We start from the raw sequence: 24,274 nt of genomic DNA, 5'->3' as shown, positions 1-24,274 counted from the left end.
TATATTCAATATATTCAATATACCATATTCAATAGTACTATACTGAAAGTGAAAACCAAAATTGTTGTATATGTACATTTTTACACCATCACAAAGTAGAAATATCATAAGTTGTACCATTTTTAAGTCACAGACCATCTGTTTGTGTGTGTATGTGTTTGTGTTTGTGTGTTTGTGTAGAATTAAAGTATTGAAAAGTTATAAAAATTCAACAAACCTATGATGTATTCAAAGCATTTGTCTCTGTTTGTCCAGGAGTTTATACAGTCCACAATTGCTTGAGCTTTACTGTCTCAAATAATATTGTACTGATGGACTTAGTTAACTTCATACATTTCCTTCAGTAATAATAATTCTAATTGTGATCTCTGTTTTACATTAAAATCTTTCTAAGATCTGGAAAAATTATTATAGAAATCTAAGCATTGCCCCAAAGTGAATGAACACATAGTCTTTCTTTTCTATTTTTAGTTGTAGATGGACAAGATATCTTTATTTATTTTTTATGTGGTGCTGAGAATTGAACCCAGTGCCTCACATGTGCTAGGCAAGCACTCTACCACTGAGCCATAACCCCCTGTCTTTCTTAATAGGCAAAAGAGCCATTGAACAATTGGAGAATTTTAAATAATATTAGCCAAAACTTTAAAAATAATAGCATTTACAATTACATTTATTTATTTGTTTGTTTTTGGTACCGGGGATTGAAGTCAATTTATATTTTATTTAGAGACAGAGTATCACTGAGTTGCTTAGTGCCTCACTGTTGCTGAGGCTGGCTTTGAATTCTAAATCCTCCTGCCTCTGCCTCCTGAACTACTGGGATTATAGGCATGTGCCTGTGTCTGGCTACAATTACTTTTTAAAAACACTCAAGCATAAAATTAACAAAGTATGCACAGGATCTATATGCTGCAAATGATGCTGATTAAAGAAGGATCTAAATAAATGGAGAGTTTCAGTCATCATGGATTGGATTTATCTGCTAAAGAGTTTGGTTCTGCCTAAATTGATCTGTGGTTTTACTGCAGCTTTTATAAAAATCCCAACAAAAGTTTATGCAGATATAAATGAGCTTATTCTAAATTTTCTATGAAAATGAAGAGGTCCTGGATAAGCTAAGATAGTCTTGAACAGAAAATAGGAGGAATCACACTACTAGATATAAAGACCTGCTAGGTAGTTAACCATCAATATTGTATGGTATTGACAGAAGGACAAATTCAGTGGAACACAACAAAGAGCCAAGAAAGAGATACCTGATTTTAACCAAATTGCAAAAACAATCCAGTGAAGGAAAGTCAGCCTTCTCAATAGGCTGGCCCAGTTGGAAGTCCATAGTTGATGAAATGAACCACAATTTAAATCTCACATCTTATTAAGAAATTAACTTATAAAGGGTGATAGATTTAAAACTTTAGGAAAATGTTAAGAAAACTAAAAATACCTTAGAAAAATAGAGAGAGAGAGATTTTTTGGGGATCTAAGCCACACAAGGAGTTTTTAGAATAACAAAAATAGCTCAGTAAAAGAAAATAACCAAGGAATTGATCATTATCAGTATTTAAAATTTCACTTTTAAAAAGCTCATGTGAAGAAGTGAAAAGATAGACTATAAATTAAGAAAAATATATGCAAACTACACATCCAATTAAGGGCTGGTATCTAGGATTTATAAAAATTCTCAAAACTCAAGAATTTTTTAAATAAACAATTAGAGAATGAAAATGAACAAAACATATGAACAGATTCTTCATTGAAAGGACAGACAATAGAAAATATGCACATGAAAATATATTCAATCTCATTAACCATCTAGGAAATGCAAATTACACCATAGTAGCTATCACTATACATCTATTAGAATGGCTAGGAAAAAAACAGTGACCACAAAACGCTGATGAGCATGCACAGAGGCTGGATCATGCACACAATGGTGGTAAGAATGCAAAATGCCACCCTTGAAAACATTGGGGAGTTTCTTATAAAACTAAACATGTAACTACCTTATGCCTCATCAATTGAATTCTTGTGTATTTATTTCAAAGAAATGAAAACTTAATTCACATAAACATCTATACACAAATGTTCATATAAGTTTATTTAAAAAGCCACAAAATGGAAAAACCTAGACATTGTTCAGTGAGTGAACAGTTAAACTGCAGTATTTTTATACAGTAGAATACTACTTAGCAGCAAAAAGGAAAAAACTGTTGATAAACACCACTTAGATGAATCATCAGGAATTATGCTGAGTACAAAAGCATCAATCCCAAAATGTTACATACTGCATGATTTCATTTATATTACATACTTGAAATGATCAATTTTAGAAATAGGGAAAAGGTATAGATATGACAAAGGGAGCAATACCATTGATGATGGGGCTGTTCTGTGTCTTGTTTGCATCAATGTCAATGTCCTTGTTAGGATGCTACTATAGTTTTGCAAGATAGTACCATTGGAGAAAACTGAGTAAAGGGTACATGCAATGTATAATTTCTTAAAACTGCATGTGAGTCCACGATTTTCTTAAATACAAAGATTAAGAAAACATACGAATTTAAGATACAATTATCTTTTAAAAAATATAGGAGGAGATGCTATTTACGTGACAATTTATGTGACTTTTTTTTAAATAAAACAGCAATCAAAATAAAATATCCAAATTTAAACATGTATGTATATGTACATCTGCTTGCATATATGGGCAAAAAAGTAAAATAAAATCCATCTTCTTACCCTCCATAAATGCTATTTTTCCAGGTAAGAAATGTGATGGATTGGAAATATTATGTCTAGAAGTTTATCAAAATTTCCCCCAATAATTTTAACCCTAAGAGGGGGTATCGTAGTAATCCTTTAAATTCAGAATTACAAAATACTTGAAATTAATAAAATAATTGTTTAACATAATAAATAATTCATTGTAGACAACATAAGTATCACTCTTTCCTATCTGTACATTCTTCTGCATGGAATTTTAAAATTGACTGAGTCTTTACGTCTCTTATATACTAATAAGTAATTAATATGGTTTTGGTAATTCCGATATATTCAGAAGCAGAAATGAGACTGGTAAGAGGTAGACTTAAAACCGAATGCTATATTCAATTCATATATATGTACATGTACTTGAGAATTGTTGCTTAGCACCAAAATTATAACAATAATATAAATGACATAGAAAAATGACTAGATAGAGATTTTTAGTATGAGATAAGTGTAATTTCAGAGTTATGATAGCACACACAACACTCATTTCTGCATCATGGTAGACATTATTAATCAATTAGAAGTATGGTGGCCAGATGTGGCCCAAACTCTTTCTCAGTCTGCCTATAAGCATGTCATAATTCAGCAGTCAAATTCAATATTTTCAATTCTTTGTAAGAAATTAAATTATGAATTATTTTTCAAATTTTCTTTATTCTATTTTTAATTAAATAATTAAACATTTTTAAAATTATAATTAAACATTTTTAAAATTAGGTTACTAACAGAACTTAGAAAAGAAATCAATTCCTTAGCTCAGATAGACTTGCCTAATGTAGAATTTTTACTATCAAAATTAATATAATAAAAACTTGAATTTTTCCATAATAAAATAATTGCAAATATTACAATAGTACCAGAATTGTTCCATAAAATAAAAATGTTATAACAAAGAATTATATACTTATATACTGAGAATTAGAGGTTGATATTCTATTTTTTATTTTATTTTTTAATTAGCAAAAATTATATATATACACACATATATATATATATATGGTATATAGCATGGTGTTTTGATATATGTATGCTTTGTAGAATGACTAACTCAAGCAAATTAAACATATTTACAACCTGATACACTTATCTCTTTTCATGGTTAAAAGCTACTTTTTCTTTTGGTACAGAGGAATAAACCCAGGGGTGCTTAACCACTGAGCCACATCCCCAGTCCATTTTATGTTTTATTTTGAGACAATGTCTCACTGAGTTGCTTAGGGCCTTGCTAAGCTGCTGAGGCTGGCTTTGAACTTGAGATCCTCCAACCTCAGCCTCCAGAACCTCTGGGATTATAAGCATGTGCCACTATGCCTGGCTCTAAAATCTACTTTTTTAACAGTTTTCTAGTATATGATATTAATTGTAATCACCATGTTGTACAATAAATCTCCTGAACTTATTCTTCCTTAGTTAAATTTTATATACTTTTACTAATATTGCCCTAATCCACCTGTCTTCCAGCCCCTAGAAACCACCATATTACTTTTTACTTCTATGACTTTAACTTTTCAAAATTTCACCATTGATGACATCATGTGCATTTGCTGTTCTGTGTTGGGTTTATTTCAGTTAACATAATGTCCTCCAGGCTCAGGCACATTGTCATGAGCATTTTCTTCCTTTTCAGGATTGAGTATTATTCTGTAGTATATATATACTAAATTTTTCTTCATTCATTCATTTGCTGATGGACACTTAGGTTGATTCCATATCTTGGATATTGTTATCATGAAGTGAAATAAGAATTAACCCCTCAAAATATTTCAAAGAGTAGTAAAACAAATAAAGTTGATTTTATGATTACTGTCATTGTATTTTGCCTATTCTACATACTAGTATATACTCGTAAGGCTATATAGAACAATGTACTCCCACCAAAATAAAAATGACCTTCAAAATAGTTCACACCTATTGAAGAACTACAAGGAACAAATCTCCTGTCTGAATGTTTGATTGTATAATTTCTTTTCATCTAATTTAGCCCAAGGACACACTGGTTTAGTAAGCAACAACAGAACCTAGAAGCTAGATTGATTGGTTGTTGTTGTTGTTATTATTATTATTTATTTTATTTATTATTATTATTATTGTAACAAGGATTGAACCCAAGGGCATGTGACCACTAAGCTATATCCCCAATCCTTTTTTTTTTTTTTTTTGAAACAGGGTGTGGCCAAGTTGCTTAGGAACTCGCTAATTTGCTGAATCTGGTTTTAAACTTGAATCCTCTTGCCTCATTCTTGCTGGGATTATAGGCATGTGCCACCACACCCAACAGAGCCTAGTTTAACCATGAAGTGTGAATCAAGCACACATGCTTGAAACATAAAGGGTACCTTCTAAGACTTTAAGATCTTGAATTTAAAGCAAACAATGCTTTTCAAATCTGAAACACTTTAATAGTGTAATTTTATTAGCATCTCCATCTGGACATGGTATTTATTACTCTAATGTATTATGAATATTATTTACAGCATACATATATGCAGAAAAAGGTGTTTGTTTCAGTGAAGCCACATGACAGATGCAAGCAATCAAATAAACAACTGAATAATAATAAACACCCTTTGGGTTAGGATTTTGTGGGAAGTAGTATTAAAAATCTCATGTTAACCAAATTTTAGATTTGTGGACACATCTAGTGCATACAAGAAAAGAACTCAGACACAAACATGGATTTTGAAGTGTGGTTCACCCAGGCTGGTATGGGTGATATATTTCATGATATCTGAAACATTGTCCTTAGAGTCCTGGGGACACTCACGTCTTGGATTCAAAGCCGAATGCATGGAAATCTGTTATTAATCTCCTCACTTATCTAGTCTCTCTGAAACTGACTCTTAAATAAAATATTTAACAGCTAAATTCTTTCTTTCTATTAAAGACTTTTAATATGAAACTGCAAACACACAAAAAAGAAAAAAAATTGCTCAAAAGGTTACAGAAATTGATGTATGTAAAAATGTCCATCTAAAAATGACACAACCTCAGAAAGTTGCTATTTTTTTTTTAACAAGTATGTTCCAAAAGAATATGGCCACATTTCAGAGAGACATTTCTTCTCCCAACACCATGACAAGTGTTGATATCACTAAAAGGATTCTGAAAATGAATTCAAAACAACATCATTTTTTTTTAAATGTTGGAGAAAGTAAAATGACTAGTGTGGTATGTCTTGGAAAGACCTTAGATTTTTTACATACTTATAACTCAGTTCTCTTATTACTGAAAAGAATTATTTGAACTATTATGAATCTTTCTCACAAACTTTTTTTAAGCACACACATTCTCACATGAATGCACAAAGACACACGCACATGTGAACTTTTACATTTAAATAAGTAAGTGATTTTATTCATGTTTTGTGATTTTTTTTCATCTTATAGTATCTTATGATCCTGAGGAAATAATGTGAAAACAATTGTTTGTTGCTCATGCTCCCATAAAGAGAGTTAACTGGAATTTTCTGCAAGTAGTCTCCAAGCCCAGGGTGATTTTTCCAAATGGTCTGTAAATTCTCTGTAAATTAAGCACTGGCATTTCACTTCCCTTCTGCTAATCACGTCAAGCTACCTAATTCCTAACTGTAAAATCAAATGTCTTACTGACTTTCTCCTAGCTGAGCCTCCTCGAATAGTCTCTCATATTAAGGATTCAATGGCTGTGTTTTAAATGAACCCGTTTCACTGGCAGGTGCCTGCTGGTTTTTAGGATTTAAACGGTAACATTACTATCATTTATAAGGATAACATCACAATTAAGAATGTATGAATAATTTAAAATTGAGTAGCGTTCGGTTTCACAGTCTGTCTGGCATGAAGGTTTGAAAGTGCAAGGTCTTTATTTTATTACAAAACACTGGCTGTCTGGGTAAAAAGAGATGAAAAGTTACTAATTTCAGGCTTTACTTCAAACCCTTTAATCTTGCAAATAAGTGCCTTCAGTGAGGACTTTGTTATCTCCTAAAGCCTGGATAGAATTGCTCATGTTCTTTGTCTTTTCCAAGGTCCTTACCTTATCCTAGGTGAGCCGAAGGAGACAAAAGGGAACCCACTGGAGAAAGTGATTATTTAATAGAGCTTTTCTTTATAAACCCTAACTTGTGCTGTTGGCAAATATTATGAAACACGATCATTTCAATGCCATAAATAATGTTATATAATTAAAATTCCATTCTGTGGTTGGGAACAGTGTGATAAACTGTTTGTGAATTGGTAATTCTATTTATTAAAAACAGAGGCATTAATTTTGACACATTGAATTATAACACAGACAAACAGATCTTGTGTTTTAATTAAATGCTCTATTTGATGAGCTTTTTTTGCTCTGAGATTTAATGGCAGATCCTAGAATTCGTATGGTATAGAGCAGGGAACAATCTCAGCAGGGAGGATGAAGTCTCAGGCAGAAAAGCTCTGTTAGGATTCAAAAGGCACAGACCAGAACCCCCTGGACCTCCCTCTAAACACACCCTCTTTGTGTCGGCCCAGGATCATTAGCTGGTTTGTTAAGGCCTTTCCAAACTCGTTTTCTCTTCCAAAGGCTCCACCAAGACTTCCAGTCCAGTAATGCATTACTTATTTTCTCATCATGAAGCAGTACTGAATATTTTTTAAATAAATAAATAACAACCAAACTGCTTTGAGCCTTCTTTCACATTAAGCTACATTTAATATTCATTTCACATTTTTTTCTATTAATTAAAAGTAAACCGTGTATTGTATGGTACATTATCCCTCTAACAGCCCCATGTGGAGATCATGAAGTGGAAGACTAATGGTGTAGACTTTAGCATTTAGTTTTAACCAGAATCATTTACATATCTGTGAGAAGAGTCCAAGGCATGTGTAAATAAGCAGAACTCTGAGATATCAAGACCCTTGCTCAGTTTACTATGGACTGCCGAGCCATGGGCTGTGTATTTATTCCATCAGTCAGGTAATTTAATGAGACTTCCACAGCATCTATTTCTGCAGAAGAGACAAAAGTTATTATTAAGGAGAGGCATGTGGCAGTAAGAAAAATGTGTTTGCTTGTTTTATTTTATTCTATTACCCCAAGTAGCAAAGGTGATCCTATTCAATGTTCATTAAAGTTTACCTTTATAATTTATCAAAAGGACCCACATCAACAGTTTTTTGCTGAGATCTCAAAATTGGAAACATTAAAATTTGATATAAAATGCCAGATATTTAGGGAGACTTTTAGTAGAAAAATAACTACATAGCTTTAATCTATGGATTTTTATTAACACACAACTCCATCAAGTGAACACCAGAAAGTGCATTAAAGAAAAGTCATCAACTCTGAAAGGGCATTTTAACTTCCAATTACCAGATTTTTTGGACCCAGTTCTAAGGGAGGAATGATGTTTCTTACACAACTGAGAAGTTTAAATAAATGATCACAAAAATATAATTTCCAGAGAATTTTTTTCTGAAAAGAGTTACACTGTATTATGAATAATGCTAGGCAGTTACTAGAAGACAGATTATTTTAAGAAAACACTCTGTTTCCTTGATAAAATTTAAATCAAATGACATCAGGCTGTAGTAGTCAAACTGATTTAAGTAATCGGCTCTTAAAATATGCCTTGTATGAAATAGTTTTCTCTGTTAGAAAATCATTGTAAAGGGTACAAAATTCAATGAGGACTCTGACTATATGATGCCAAACATCCTTAAGAAATGTGAAAAACTCAATTGCCAAGGATGTTTCCAAATATTCATAATTTCTGGCAACAATGTGACCCAATGGGAATAAAGAGCAGAAGAAAGTCCCGCCCTAATGAATAAGTCCTTTTTACTGAGTTTATTCAGATAATTGCAAAGGCTGCTTACATAACTTGAATTAGCTCAATATCTGTCCTAAAACTTAGCACTATTTTACAAAAATTGAAATTAGTATTAAAATATTTAGAACTGGTGGAATCAATGCTGTCCCTTTAAAAAAACATCATAATCTTTGTAACCCAAACCAACAGTAGGAGAGCACAAATGTTCAGACATAGACACTGCATTTTCACATGGCCTCTTGAGTGTTCACACTCCCACAAAGGCTGTCAGACCTGCTAAATGGCATAGCCAAATTTCTCTGGAATCTTTTTATAATACAATGATACATAAGTGTAAGTCAACGTAGCATTTGACTCTTCAAATACCACACTAAAAAATCCTTAAAATATACAACTCAATCCATAGGATTGAGAATTTGAGCCAATTCCACAAAAATATCTATAACTTTACATACTCTTTGCATATTATAACCTAATGTTAAACTTATATAAAATTCTTCTTGCAGCAAAACTCATATTAAAACTCTCTACATTTAGAATATATTTACCTTACTCAAATGATGAACTTTTGTCCTGGTTAAATGAAAATAAGCCTATAGAATGCATATTCTTGTAGATGTTAATAACAGATTTCCTCATTTTTACCTGAAAATAGTTTAAAATAGTTTGTATTTGAAAGGATATGAGAAATAAGTTATTTGAAAAACACTTAATATATAATAAAAAATGAATCTGACCATGAAAGACAGAAAAGAGGTTTTTAATAGTTTTTGTTTTAATTTTTATCAGGTTCTCATATTGCATTTTAATGATTTCATTGTAGTTGTTAATTTTTTTAGTCAACATCCTTATAGACTGTAAATGCCACAAAGCAGACAATAGTTTAGTTATCTGTCTCCCTTTGGCACCATTTATATTGCTTTGTGCATGGAACATGCTTTTTAAAAATATCTGAATTGAATGTTGAATGAATAGAAGTTTCCCAAGCGCCTCCACAAGATTTTCAAATAGTTTAGCAGCATATTAGATTTGGGACAAAGAATAAAAGGCAAATTTCTTTGAAAAAAATATTTGAAAATACATGCTTTTTAAGAACAGTCATTTTCTCTGTTGGTTTCTTCTTCAAAAATTGGTAGTCATAATAAATATGCCACACATTTCTAAATCATTAAAATATGTGAACAAAAATTACATTAATTTTCTGATCATTCACAAATTTAAAAGTCCTTATTTTATTTCTAGTTGTACTTTGTATTTCAGCTTGATTTTAGTTTGTATATTTTATAAGGTATTATTTATTTAGCATTTTAAAATATTGCACTTTTTTCCCCTTTCAATAAAGCATGATAATACAGTAGTATGTGTCAATTAAAGGATCACTTGCCACATCATTAATTGGCAGAGTTTCCCAGCAAAGTGAATCTTGATGAAGGTGTCATTCTACTATGGCAAGTCTTTTCCATACTTTGACTATACTTCCTTGAACAGAAATTAAAGCGGAGTTATTTTGTATAGAATTTCTCAGCTAACCATGAGTGGTTGTTAATTCTCAGTGTCTTTTTTCAGAATACATGTCCATGTCCATGTCCCTCTATTATTGGTTTGAATTTTAAGATTCAGCATGGGTCCTGAGTGTCGCTGTGTGGCATTCACTAAAATAATTTTGATTCTCCCTTTATGCTTAAAAACCATTGCTGGATGCCATCATCAAGCTTCAGTGCCATATCACTTGTGAGCTTCCATTTATATCTTCATAATATATAATATAATAATATATATTTTAAAACACTAAAAATTGTGAACAAAGACCATATCAATTTTTTGACTATTCACAACCAAACTGTTATTGTAAGACAACATACTTAAAAGAGCTTAACATTTGGAAATTCTTCTGTTGGGATGTGGTGATGTTTAACAATCTTTCACTTTTATGTTCTGCTTCTTGGTATTTGAAGGTATACACAAATATATTAAAAATTCATTTAATTCCTCTTTAAATCATAACAGTTTTAAAGATTGTTCTACACATAAATGGAATAAACTGCTAATGATGAAATTGTTGAAATTTAAGGAGGATAAATTTCTCTCTTCCAACATGAGGTATTTTATGATGGAATCATGTGATGATATAGATAATGCTAGCTTGAGACAATAGACACGGGAATGCTGTGGCTTGGAGTCTCATTCCTATGTATTAATAACAGCCCTCTGAGCACACATATTCACTTTCAGATTTTTAAGCAATTAGTTTGCAGATGTCACTAAATAAATGGCATTCATTCCTTAAGCAGGAACCATACCTGTTAACCATCTCAGCCTATTCTAGCTATAAAGCTGGGCTTGATGTGCACAGCATGCTCAAAAACTGTACTCACAGTTCAAATGAGCTGGATTACAGACCATGACCACTGAGACCCTCACATGACAAAGCCTTTGTGTAATTAATATGCAGGGTAAAATGCTCCCTGGACTGCTGCTAAAGCGATTTAAATCATGCACATAAAAAATGTAATCACAAATTTAGCATGGTGGACAGAGTAGTCACACTGGGCTTGATTGCATAGAAGGTTCCAAGTGTGTTTTAAATGTCCTTTAAGATTGAGATTAGGACTTGTACTTACAAGATGCATATTAATCTAAAACTCAACATTTTTCAGTGTGGGATCACAGTAGGAGAACATTATGGGCAATAGAGGTTCATTCTAATCCCAGTAGGTAATTACACTTTGAAATAATATTCTTTAATTAAATCTTGTTTGCAGTTGATTGATTTAAACACTAAATCTAAAAACCTAAATTTGAGTTTTTATCAATTTTTGATGCTTATTGCACACAACTTGGGCTTTAATTGATGTTTCTGAAGTTTTAAAGCCCTTGTCCACCGTATCCTGGTTGAATTTAGTGTAATTATCAACATCATTCTTTAATACTCTTGATAACTTCCTCTGGAAGTTCAATAAGTTTGAACAATTTTACAATTTTAATATATATCAAAAAGGCATTTAATATGTCACAGTGCCAATATTTACATGCAGGATTCTTCTATCACAACTTTAGTAGACACATAATCTAATCCCTTTTTTGAAATACTGACAAGGTTTCTTTTCCTAAAATATTCACCACTTGCTATATTACAGCCTAAAAATCAGACCACATCTCTAATAACAGACAAATCACAAAGGAAAAAAAAGATACTAAATTCCAGTGTTATACTTATCTTTTCAATTTTGAAGTAACACAACTCATATATATAGTTGATATGTAAATACATATCACATCTAATAAGATGATTTGTCCTATATATTTAAATATCATCTTTTATGTTCACGTCATCTTTCCTGGCCTTTGGCTAAGCTTACCAAAACACAATTAAAAGACTCATGTGGTCATTTAAGATGAATTCTTTTTAATTTGATACCACATGACACCACTGTTGTAACAGAAGACTGTCCTGACAGGTAACATTAATATCTAATTGAATTTTAACCTTATAGATTTTGGAACTCTGAACATTCTTCACTATTCTGACAAAAATGCTGTTTCTTTTTTTTTTTTTTTTCTGGAAGAAAGCTATGAAAAGTTTCATGTCCTATATGACCCATAGAAAGGAACTTTGACATATGTCCTAATTTGGCACATGATATTATCTGTCAGGGATGATCAAGGATCTTTATAATTTGTTGCAAATTTGCAAATGACAATGAGACCATCTTAATAGGCAACCGTATAACCAACCAGTTATATAGTTTACAGATTTATATATGGAAACACAAAATTAGGTCTGGCCGCCTAAGTACTGTGATTTAAAGATGCTATTCACCAATGTTTATATTTAAATTCATATAAACAAGGATTGGCTTGGTTTCAGCTTCAGCAGTGCCATATAGCAGCATCTTGCAGATGTAGCCCAGTAAATTACATTCATGATGCCATATTTAATAACTGAAAATTCACATTTTACTACAATTGCATTTGTCACTGCTGAAAAACAAACTAGTATGCGGAATGTTTTATTACAATGACTCCATTCTTGTGAGAAATGATTAAGTCACTATAAGAGAAAAGTAAGGCCAAAAGACCTCATTCACCATAACGCAAATATTAATCACACATAAATAATACAGGTGTCTTACAGTAAGCCACATTCCCCTAAAATATAGATTACACATCCTAGGGGCAAATAGTAGCACAACAGACTTGAAATAAATCCCTCAAGCCATGGTGGCCAAAAGGAAATCATTTATGTTTTGACAGTTTAATATACTTTTTGGTTATGCATAACAGATGAAAATATTTACACCAATATAAGAGAGTGAAAGAAAAATTAAATCTGACTAATCGACCTGTTCAAAGTACGATTTTTAATTTCAAGGAATTTTTTATAACTACTCCAAATAATAAATATGTTTCCTACAATTCAACCGTATCCATTCATTTTTAATTATTCCACAGCAGCTAAAAAATAAAACAGTCTCTAACTCAAAGAGTGCTTTCCCTGGTACACACATATACCTCCTCTGGAGAGCAAGAGGGCTGACTGCCAATCCAGAACATCATGAAGTGAGGGGAGCATCCCCAGAAAGGGCCCACAGGACATGGAACTCTGGAGACTTCCAGGAGAGAATCAGGAGGAGGGGAGTAGGGAGATATCTGCCAGGACTTTCATATTTTTACTGATTTATTTTTTATAATATGCATGTATGTTACTTTCTAAAAAATCTTAAAAGAATATAAGTCAACAAAACAAAAGCTGAGTCTTAGAAATATATTTCATTCCTGCTTTTTTTATAAGCATTTATTAGGCATCTGGTATCCTTGACACACTGGAATAGGTGCTCACATAGAAGGGTATTGACAATCAGCTCTTTGACCTAAAGTACTTAAAAACTCATCAAGAAATTTATCTGACAAACTGAATATCTGAAAGATCACCCACCATAAAAAAATGCCATTATGTGGTTCAGTATGAAGCTTTTCAGGAAAAAAAAAAACAATAAATTTAGTATACTCAGGTAGAAAAGATACAGACAAGAGTGAGGAATGAGCAGTTAGCCTTTGATAGAACACTAATACTCCAATATGAGACCTCATTTTTAAAAAAAAAATAATAAAATTTAGAATTGGGCAAATAAATGACAAAAGATTTGTGATAAATTAAAAAATCTATAAAAAGGATTTAGAGGTTTTAGAATATATTTACATGTGATGTTTGTACAAAAAAATGTGATTTACCCATAATCACAAAGTAAGAATTTCTGAAAATAACTTCAATTCAAATGAATGATCCTTGGAAATTGACCAATTAAAAGGTCTCAAAACTCATTTTAAAAGTCAGATAAACAAAACTAGGTTATCTGACTTTTAACTAGAATCTAGTCTCTCTTGGTTTGCTTTCAGTCCTTGTTTCCATCTTATTGACAGGTTAGGAATTCTATTCCTCAAACAATTTTCTTTCACCAGTATATACAACATAAAGGACTCCTTTATTGTTCCATCACCAAATGAGTAATCAGTCAACATCACAGGCTCTACAATTCCACCTACCACCACCATCCATTGGCAAACCTCTGAACTTACATCCTGGATCTTTCCTTCTTCTCACCCATTGTCTAAGTGAGAACTTTGCTTCTTAATTATTCCCTATGGTTCCTATATTACTTTCTCCCTCCTTCCAATATCATTTTTATCAGAAACAAAGATGAGTTAAATTCTATCTTAAAAAAAGAGGAAGGAAGGAAGGGGAGGAAAGAAAGAAGGAGGGAGGAATAGGAGAAGGAGGAGGAAGAAGAAGAAGAAAGAATAAAAGAAGGAGGGGAAAACATTCTCCTAGCCCTCATCTCATTCCAAGTTTGCCTTCACATCAACCTTTGCTGAGATGATGTTCCATGTTTACTTTATCTCCATCCTTTCCTAGTACTCTAATCTCAGTCTCAATCAGTCATACTACCATTCTTATGGCATCACTAAAATTACCATTTTTAAGGTCACTATATTTTCAAATCAAATGATCTGTTCTCTCTTCTTATCTAACTACAGCTGTCCTTAGCAGGTGACTCAGTTGATTGGTCTCTCCACATTCCTAAAGATATTTCCTTTTCCTGGCCTCAGCATTCTCATTTTCTTAGTATTCTCCCTCCTCCACTGATGGTCATGTTGTATCATTTGCTTGATTTTCCTACTCAGCCCGGCTCTTAGTTTTGAAGACATATACACTCTGTCTGTTGTTTCCTACTTATATCTTCCATCTACTTGACCTCATCCAGTTCCTAAGCTCTAAATTTTGACTTTAAGGCTTAGTCTTTATCTTTCTGGAATCCAAAGTTCATGTCCAACTGTTTACCTTACTCTGTTTCTTGAACAGTAGAACAAAAATTACACAGTAAATAATTAAATAAAATTTTTAATTTTTCTGGTCAAAATTTCTTCTTCCTACACTTTTCTAATTCAGACAAGAGGACCATCATCTGCCCAGTTTTTCAACCCAAAAATTAAGATCATCTTCTCTTGTTCAAAACTGATTGGACACAGTAAGGGGTGGGGGAAGAATAGAGGTATTTTGGACTAGACAGAGGATAGTGAAGGGAGGGGAAGGGGAATGGGAGTAGGAATGATAATAGAATGAATTGGACATCATCATTCTATACGCATATGTTGTTACATGACCTGTGTAGCTCTACATCACGTACAATCAAACAAATGAGAAGTTATATTCCATTTAAGTATGATGTGTTGAAATGCATTCTACTGTCATGTATAACTAATTAGAACAAATAAAAAAAATGATTGGAATTCTTCAATGAATTCCCATCACACTAAGAATCAAATCAGTGAAGCAGGTTTATTGCGCAATGGTTACTTGTCAGAATCTGGAGAGACAGACACCCATGCACATAAGCTACATGAAGTGAATTTGTTGCATTCAGACAGGAAACAAGGAAGAAGATAAATGAAGGATTCATTGTAAGCCAGTTTTCAAGGGATCAGGAAAGCTGACTTGGGTGAGTGGAATCTCAACTGCACATTTACCACTTACAATGAGACTCTAGGTCTCCAGCAGGCAGCTCGCAAGAATTACAGGGCTAAAGCACTGAAGGACTTTCTGTTTCTAGAGGATACTGGAAAAGAGACAAGGCTATTATGGCAAGTCTCCACTTATATTGGAATATTGTATTCCAAGCACATTCTACCATTATTCTTGAGAACTACATGTGAAAATGGGAAGAACTGGGTCAGTCCAAGGCCATCTCAAGAGCTGTACACACAATTATGCTCTTTACCTTTATCTGTTTACCGTATTCCATATAATTTATCTGATGCCCTTTCCTATGTCTCCCTCTGCCTTTACTAAGCTCCAGCCAATTGGCCATTTTCAGTTTGTTGAACATTATTTCTTAAATTAAATGCTGGACCAGCTGATCTACTATAACACCAGTGTTCTCTTCCCATCATTTTTAAAATTCTATATAATATCAAATGTTCCTTCTTTCTCCTATTCTTTCCACTTAGAGGCTTGCATGATGCTTCAAGCCTCTGAACTTCTCCACAAATTTTCCCTAAGACAATGTCCTTAAATAGTCCCAGGAGGATCTCCCAACTGTTGACAAAATGACTTTACAAAAGGAAGGTAGCTCCTCCCCCCAAAACATCTCAGGATGATTAAGGAAGGAGAATAATTATCAGTACAGACTTTTCAACAGCTAAAGAAAATCTATCATCTTGTTGTAGATACTCAAATTAAAATAAAATCTTAGATAAGACCAAAAGAGAACACTCTAACACATAGATTTTGAAAATTATTTCTTGAGAAATAGATTTATTTTCAGATTACTTGAATTTAATCACTTTTTGTCTGTGTCAAAGACTTAGTAATGTGTTACTTTTACTTTTTTGACTCCTTTCTGTATGAAAAAAATCATCAAAAATTATATTTTATGACTCTCTTAGATAACATAAAATGAATACATAATATTTTGCTTGATTTGAAAGTTCATTGTTTTTCCTTCATATTTTAAAATAAATTGAAACATTTTCTTGAGCCCCTAAAAGTATAATGGACTCAACTGCTGTGCCTACAGTGTCTGTGTACAACTTGGCTCTGCTCCAATGAAAGAGAGGGAAATATTTTGACTATAGTTTTTCTCCCAAGTGTCTACATGATTTTTCAAACAAAGCATTACATTCGCATCTCACAGAGAATTTATAGAACTACATATCACTAAATAATCATTCAACATATAGTTGGAATACTTAGAATGTATAGGACAATGAACACAAGTTCAATTGTTTGCCCAGGTTATTAGAGGAGCTAAATTAAATGCATTTTTCTAACCAGATAATTTTAAAATAATAAATGTGTTACTGTTTAATGTCTCTGAACACATGGATTCATGACAGCATATGCTCACATTCTTATTAGATCATTAAAGACTAGAAAGATCTACAAAAACTTTCTATATAAAACTGATAAGCCAGAAATGTTATTATAATAATCTATTTTTTCCCCTTTCCCTTCTAATTAATTAGAACAAATAAAAAAAATGATTGGAATTCTTCAACAAATTCCCATCACACTAAGAATCAAATCAGTGAAGCAGGTTTATTGCACAATATTCAGACTTTTTTTAAATAAACACAAATGTTCAGACTTTTCTAAAAAATAAACTATTCTCTACCTCTTTTTCTCAGCTTCACTTCAGGGGTGTCTGCATTGTCTGAGGTGCTTAAGACACTCCCTGCTTGTGCCTTTTGCCCCAGCACCTCCTTCCTCTCTTAGGAAGTACTCTGGGCAAGACAGTGCATCAGAGTCCTCCTCTCCATAGTGACTTTAGAGCTGACCATTCATTCAATTCTATTTATACTCTTGTCAAGTTAAACTATGTTAACAGCAGATAAAGATAAGGCAGATATTTGTACTAGATTAAATCCTTGGAAGCATAGGTCTGGCTCAATAAATTTTAAGGTCAAAAACTGTCATTCATTTTCCATGGACTATGCGTTCAATATAAGACTCTCCATAGTCTGAACTTAACCTCTGAAAACTTCATGTTTTCTCCTAATATATGCACTGTTCACTCTTGCTTTTCTTCATACTCTGCCTCTTTCTATTCCTAGTGCTTTAGATGAAATGCTTCCCAGGCCCATTCCATGAATGTCAGAATCTTGAGAGCTGCCCCATCATGTCATCATTCCAAACGATCTTTCTCTTCTTCCTTCTCTACTATGAAGGGATATTTGCTAATAATTACATATTAGTTCATTTACTTTTTCTCAACAATGCCAACCTGCCTTTTAGGTCTACAGCATAGGTATCCATCTATGTAGTTACTTCAGAAATTTACATATGTCCAAAATATATCTTCGTCAACCTCCTGAAATATGGCTGGAGCTTCATCAAATATTTTTAAAATTAGCATTCAAATGCCCATGAGAGAGGCCATTTTATCAATAATTAATATCTTACTATAAATTAAAATTTTAAAAGCAGCTTAAACTAAGAGAATGGAGGAAAGAATGGAAGCTGTGGAGTAAAGGAAAAGAAAAATGCAAAATGGTGCCTTACCAAGAGAAGTACGTTAGTATTTGTATTCCTGCTATCTCCACAGCCCACCAAATATTTCCTGATAAATTAGCTTTGAAACAAGTTAAAAATATTTCTTTGTAGTGGAAGTGTTTTAAAAATATGTTCTCTGGAGTCTTTGAGAGTTGGGAGTGAATACTTATTCTACCATTTACATGCTGAAAACCCTGTGCTACTTAAGAAATGTTTCTAAGCTTTCATTATTTAATGTGCTAAAGATGACAATTCATAACTATCATTGTTGTAAAGCTTCATGAATATAGCATCACTATAGTACCTAAACAACCCTGAATTTCAATGACATAATAAGGACCCTTCTCCTTGCCACTTTTTTAAATTTTTTTTGTTTTTAGATATACATGTGGCATCACAAATGTATCAACATTAAAAAAAGAAGAAAAGGAAAATATTCTACATCAGAACAATCAATAGGACAATGTGTTTTAGTCAGCTCATTCATTGACATGACCAAAAGGCACAACAAGAACAACTTTAGAGAAGGGAAATTTTACTTGGTGCTCATGATTTCAGAGGTCTCAATCCATAGACAGCCACATCCACTGCTCTGTGTATGAGATAAAACAGCAAATCATAGTGGAAGGGTGTGGCGCAGGAAAGCAGCTCAGGATATGGCAATCAGGAAGAAGAGAGAGATCCACTGGCCAGGGAAAAATTATAAACCCCAGTGATCTACCTCCTTGATCACCCAGTTATTCCATATCAGTGGAATAATCAATTATGTTAAAACTCACATAACCCAATCATTTCACTTCTGAACATTCTTGCATTGTCTTATATATGACCTCTGGGAATACCCCATATCTAAACCAGAACACAAAGTATCTGAAAGAGAAAGTTTAGGTGAAAGATACCCATTTCCCAGCCAAGCACTACATTTTTTCTTTCTCCATAGGTCTGACAGTTTCAGTCTCCGAAGGAAAAACAAAAGCAAAGTAAAACAAATCTTGAAATCAGGGATAACAAGCACAGAAGATGATAGGGGAAAGCCACCAAGTTGTAAACAGGAGACTAAGTAAAAATTTACATACTGAAGGGTAAGATCTCCAACTCTCCTCTCATCCCACTTCCAGTACCCAATAGCTAGGCTTATGCTTTACCACATCTACTAAACACAGGTGAGCTGGCCAGCAACCTGTGTACCCTGGAGTAGAGTGTGCCAATTGGCAGTCCTCCTTTTGCCCAATAAACTCCTAATTAGTACAATTGAAAATCCTCAGATATTTATGAGAAGATATAAATGAGATATCTTGGAATAAACACAGCAGCAAGATAAATAAGAACTAAAAATAAATACAATGGTAATATGAAAGAAAATGTAGAGGAAATGGTATCTTTAGATAGAAAAGTAATGAATGATATTCAGAGAAACAAAATGCTATTTTGAAAAGCAGTACCATGAAAATAGCCATGAAAATTGTATAAAAATCTAAGTTAAAAATACAATATAAGAATTGAAATATTATTAGCTCAAGAAAATAGGAAGAAAAAAATACATGCTAAGTTGAATGAGAAAAGATAAGACAATTGGGAGAAATTCAGGAGCTCAAACATTGGAGTAATAGAATATCTATCAAGATGATGATACGTAAATTAGTAAAAATTATGGAAGGAAAGCTTCCTAAACTAAAGGACATACATTCCCAGGCATGTGCCTACCATGAAAAAGAAGACTCAAAGTAAAGGACAAAATCATAACATTTCAAAATGTCACATATTAAAATTAGATTGTAATTGCTTCCAGAAAGAAAAATAAAACTCACCCTTTTTTCAAAAAGTTAATATCCAAGCAATCAGAAACCAGAGGGATATCAGCATTCTCAGACAAACATAAGGGGTGATAGCTAGCAGTGGAGCAAGTGGTGCTCGGGTGGGGAACAGGTATTTTAGTCAGACCAGGCATCAAACAACTTACCTTCCAAGAACCCTTTCTCAGAAAGCTTATTAAGAGATTTTTTTTCCAAACAAAAGAAGGAAGTAAAGTAAAAGAGAAATAAAGGGAATTCAGAAGACAAGTATAAGGCAGTACTAGAAGGAGTTTTAGGCCTCCACTGATAGCAATTGAGCCACATGGGAGACAAGGAGTTTTAACAGAGAAAAGGCACCAGGTAATAAAGTTGTCAGACTAAACCATTTACATGTTAGAAAATGATATGAAGATGGGTATATTTAACTGTGGATATAAAGAAAATTCAGCAAACTCTTAAGTGGCAATCTATTATCTCAAAGAAAGCCATACAAAATTATGCAAGAAAAGACCTACCTTACCTGGCATGGTCAGCATCCACCACACCTGGGAAGCAGAGCTCCTCACAACTCCAGAGAATGAGGAGAACTTCAGGCTGCATTCCCAGAAGGAAGTTTTAAGGCACAGCCAGCCCCTGTCCAGTTGGCCCACTTTCTGTTCATTCGGGACTTTTCTAGCCTTTGACTTCTAGAGATAAGCAGGATTCTTTGAGGGAGCAAGCAGCAATCTCATAATTGGTCCTTGTTTTCAGCTGACTGCATTTCCCCACCACTAACAGACTGTTCAACCTTCATTACAGCTGATTAAATGCAGCTGACTATGCGCCTTTTGGCAGTGAAAGACCAAGTCATTTTCATTTTCAGATTTTCTCTTTATCCCTATATATTCTCCAATAAACATGGAAAAAATTGAACGAAAATTTCTGTGACCAGTTGGGTCCTCATCTGATGCCTCAACTTTGGAGGAATATTTCAAGGACTTTGTGAGAGGTAGGGAAGTGGATATGTCCTTTTATTACTTGTTTTATGTTTGGTCCAAGTAGTTACACTAATTCTGACTTCTACCATTGAGCTGTGGTGTAAACCCAATGAGGGAAAGAGAGTCCAATATTTCTAGGTTCAACTGAGCTAACACTGGAATAAAATGAAAAGCAGCAAAGTATGATGTACAAGAAATTATGGGAAATCAAGACCCTTATTCTTGAATTTCTTCTCGAAACATTAGGGAAACACACATAATCATCTATAGGAATTGCAGTAGGCAATGGTGGGTCAGTGAGTCCCATACCCAAACATCTTGCCATGGACCAACCTGCTATAACAATTTGGACGAAAGAGTCCTGCTTCCTCCCATTTGCTAGTCCCATCCGTTGCCTTTATCAGGAGACTTCTTTCCCCAACTGAAATACTATCCTTCTAATTAAGCAGCTTACCATTTCTTGACACCTCATCTCAAAATACTGACCTTTAGCCTTGTGAACTTGCTAAATTACATAAGATGGATGTTTCTAGATTAATATGGTAGACTGTAGCTAAATGTGATAGCCATTCAGTCTATAGTGAAAGTAACAAGCATGCATAGCAAAACTGGACATAGTCTCCCTGGACCCCCATTATTAAGGTTATGGTATACTTAAGTGTGAATCCATGGGTGTCCCTGTGGCCAGTGACTTGCTGAATGGACACTTCCATCTGCACATCCAGATACATATTTGACTTGTATTGCTCTCAGATTCCTGTGAGGTTGACTGCATCACAGCAGGTGCTATGGAATAGCTTACGCTCCTTAAATTCATAGCGTGTTCAACGTTCAAGGAGTTAATTAAAAAATACTCTCCAGATTTACACATTTTCTCAGAGTAGATAAAAAGAGGGTTTGGAAATACAAGCCTAAAGTAAATAAGACCAACTGCTGATTTTTCAATTAGGTTATGTTTCAGGGATACAAAATTACATATTCCTTTCCTATGCACGTCCCCTGCACTTTTTAAACACAGAACAACCCATTATTAAGCTATTAATCACCTCTTCCAATTAATTGCTAGGAAATGACCCACATTTTAGTAGTGGTGATGCAATTGAAAAGCTCTTTGATATTTGGCAAGGTAAAGTTACAGGCAGTAGTAATTTGAGACAGTGAGGCTATTAGCTGCTGTTTAGAATCTCAATTACTCTAAAGATAGATAATTACAAATAAAACAAACTTGTTCTCCTGCATTAGTAAGTGCTTCTTTTTTGCCTCAAAAAATTTATGAGTGATTTTCTCAGCCACCAAACATAATTTTCACATGAAAAATTGACCTTAACAGTATGAAGTATAGCTACAAGTAAAAGCTGTGTTTTCATCGAAGAGAATAAATGCATTTCCTGAACTCTGCCTGTTAAAGCTAATTGATTTATTGGCTCTCTATATACTGTACTATTGTCTTTATGCTCTTGGGACATGGAAGCTCTTCAGAAAAGAGCTAAATTCTACACGTCAATATGACAGTTGAAGTACACCTCTCCTTTCTTCAAGTGCAGGGTTTCTTAAAGCTTAAAAATAATAAAGAATAAGAAAATCTCTCCATGATTGGTTGGAATCAACTGAACACTGCTGTAGCCCTTGGCTTCTGGAATGTGTACTTTACTGTTTTAGTATTCCTGAGAAGTTAATAGTGTGGGGGTTCTTTTCTTTTTAATCATATTCCTTTCATAGTAAAATATTTATTCAAGCAAATGTAAAGTACTTGTCAAAATATGAGAATATGAAATTCCCATTTTTAGGTTTCTTAAACACATCAGTGATACAAAATATAAAGTGATGTGTTTTCCCCCAGGGCTAGTTTTTAAATTCATGAAATTTCCAAATATGTTTTTGTTTTATTTTCCTTCTACCTTTTGGTTGCTATATAAATTAGTAAATATAATGAGAGAAAGTCCTCAGCTGCAGTTGATCTCAACATTGTACAATCATCTCTATAAAAAGCAATGAGGAATAACAAATAAAAGGAAATACACAAATACTGAAGTGGTTGTATCTAGATGTTTCCTCAACAGGAGGTATAGTCAACAGATTTAATGATTCCCTCAATAAGAATCTCAGTCCGGAAAGTGAAATGTAGATGAAGGATTCAAAGTGTAGGTACACTTTCAAACTGATGCCAAAGTAGGGGGAGTACAGATTAGAGAGGACTTTAGGATCCAGGACTCCTGTGCAACCTGCAGACCTCGGGCTGTCCATGAAGAATCTACCCTTCCCTTGTTCCAACCCTACCCTTTCTATAGCTGCTGATTTGAGTTGGTAGAAAAGATGGTATGGTAGATTTTATATTTTCCTTAAAAGATTCTTTACCCCTAAGAATATACACATAATAGCATTCTATGTAGAATTGCAATGCACAAAGAACACTTTTCCTTCAAAAATAAGAGCATTAGTGTATGATTTGCCAGTGGTATTGTCATGTTTAGCCCAAGTGTCTATTTAGCTCCATGTGCTAACTACAATCAAAAACAGAAAAGGAAAGAGAAGCTTTAATATGTCCCAAGGAGATCAATCAAACAAATGTTCCTTACATGACAAAAAAAAAAAGTCTGGATAATATCTGGAAAAGAGGTTAATTGGTTTAAGAGAACAGGATTTCTTCTCTTTCAGAGGTCCATATTTTTCATGTTATTTCTTCATTCTCCCCATGTGAATTTATTACCCCACCAATTTTCCCAGATAAACTCTCCCACAATCTGTAATTGTTGTTTTCTTCACAGCAGCACATCTTTAAAGCAAACAAGCAGAGTGTTGTTTTCAAGTTTAAAAGGGAGAAATATTACTAAGTGATTCCCAAATTAAAACTTGTCATTTTGAATATAGAAAGCTTTGCAAACCTCATTTCAAATCAATAGTTTTGGAACAGAGGAAGTTTGGAATTTCGATTAATTTACCTTGAACAAAATAAGTTCATTTGTGCATCGGGGCAAGACAAAGGTTCATTTAGAAATAGGTTGTTTTGTTCATTAGGCTGCAAATATTTTTTTCTGAATGAGCACTAGGAACAGTGAGTTTGGACATCAGAGATATTATTTAAAAATGGGTATGCCCTCTCTATATTCTAAAATGTTATAATCTACTAATGAAAATTAAGTAATATTTATGTATATACTAACATACATCAATGCAATCATTTCCAAGGAGTCTGGCAAGGTAGTTCAGAATTTTGTGAAGTGAATGAAAAATGAAACCAACAATTAGATTTCTGTATTCATAGGTATTTCTTATTCTGTGTGTATTCTGTGTCACATTGATAGGTAAACCAATTTCTTAATAGACATGGCAACCCTAGCTAAAAAATACAGATGGTATGAGATCTCTGCCAGCGAAGAGTACTACC

Source organism: Marmota monax, unplaced genomic scaffold (genome assembly GCF_021218885.2).
Source record: "Marmota monax isolate L192 unplaced genomic scaffold, Marmota_monax_Labrador192_F-V1.1 WCK01_AAM20220418_F8-fsc00048, whole genome shotgun sequence".
NCBI lineage: Eukaryota > Metazoa > Chordata > Mammalia > Rodentia > Sciuridae > Marmota > Marmota monax.
This window is presented reverse-complemented; position numbering follows the sequence as displayed.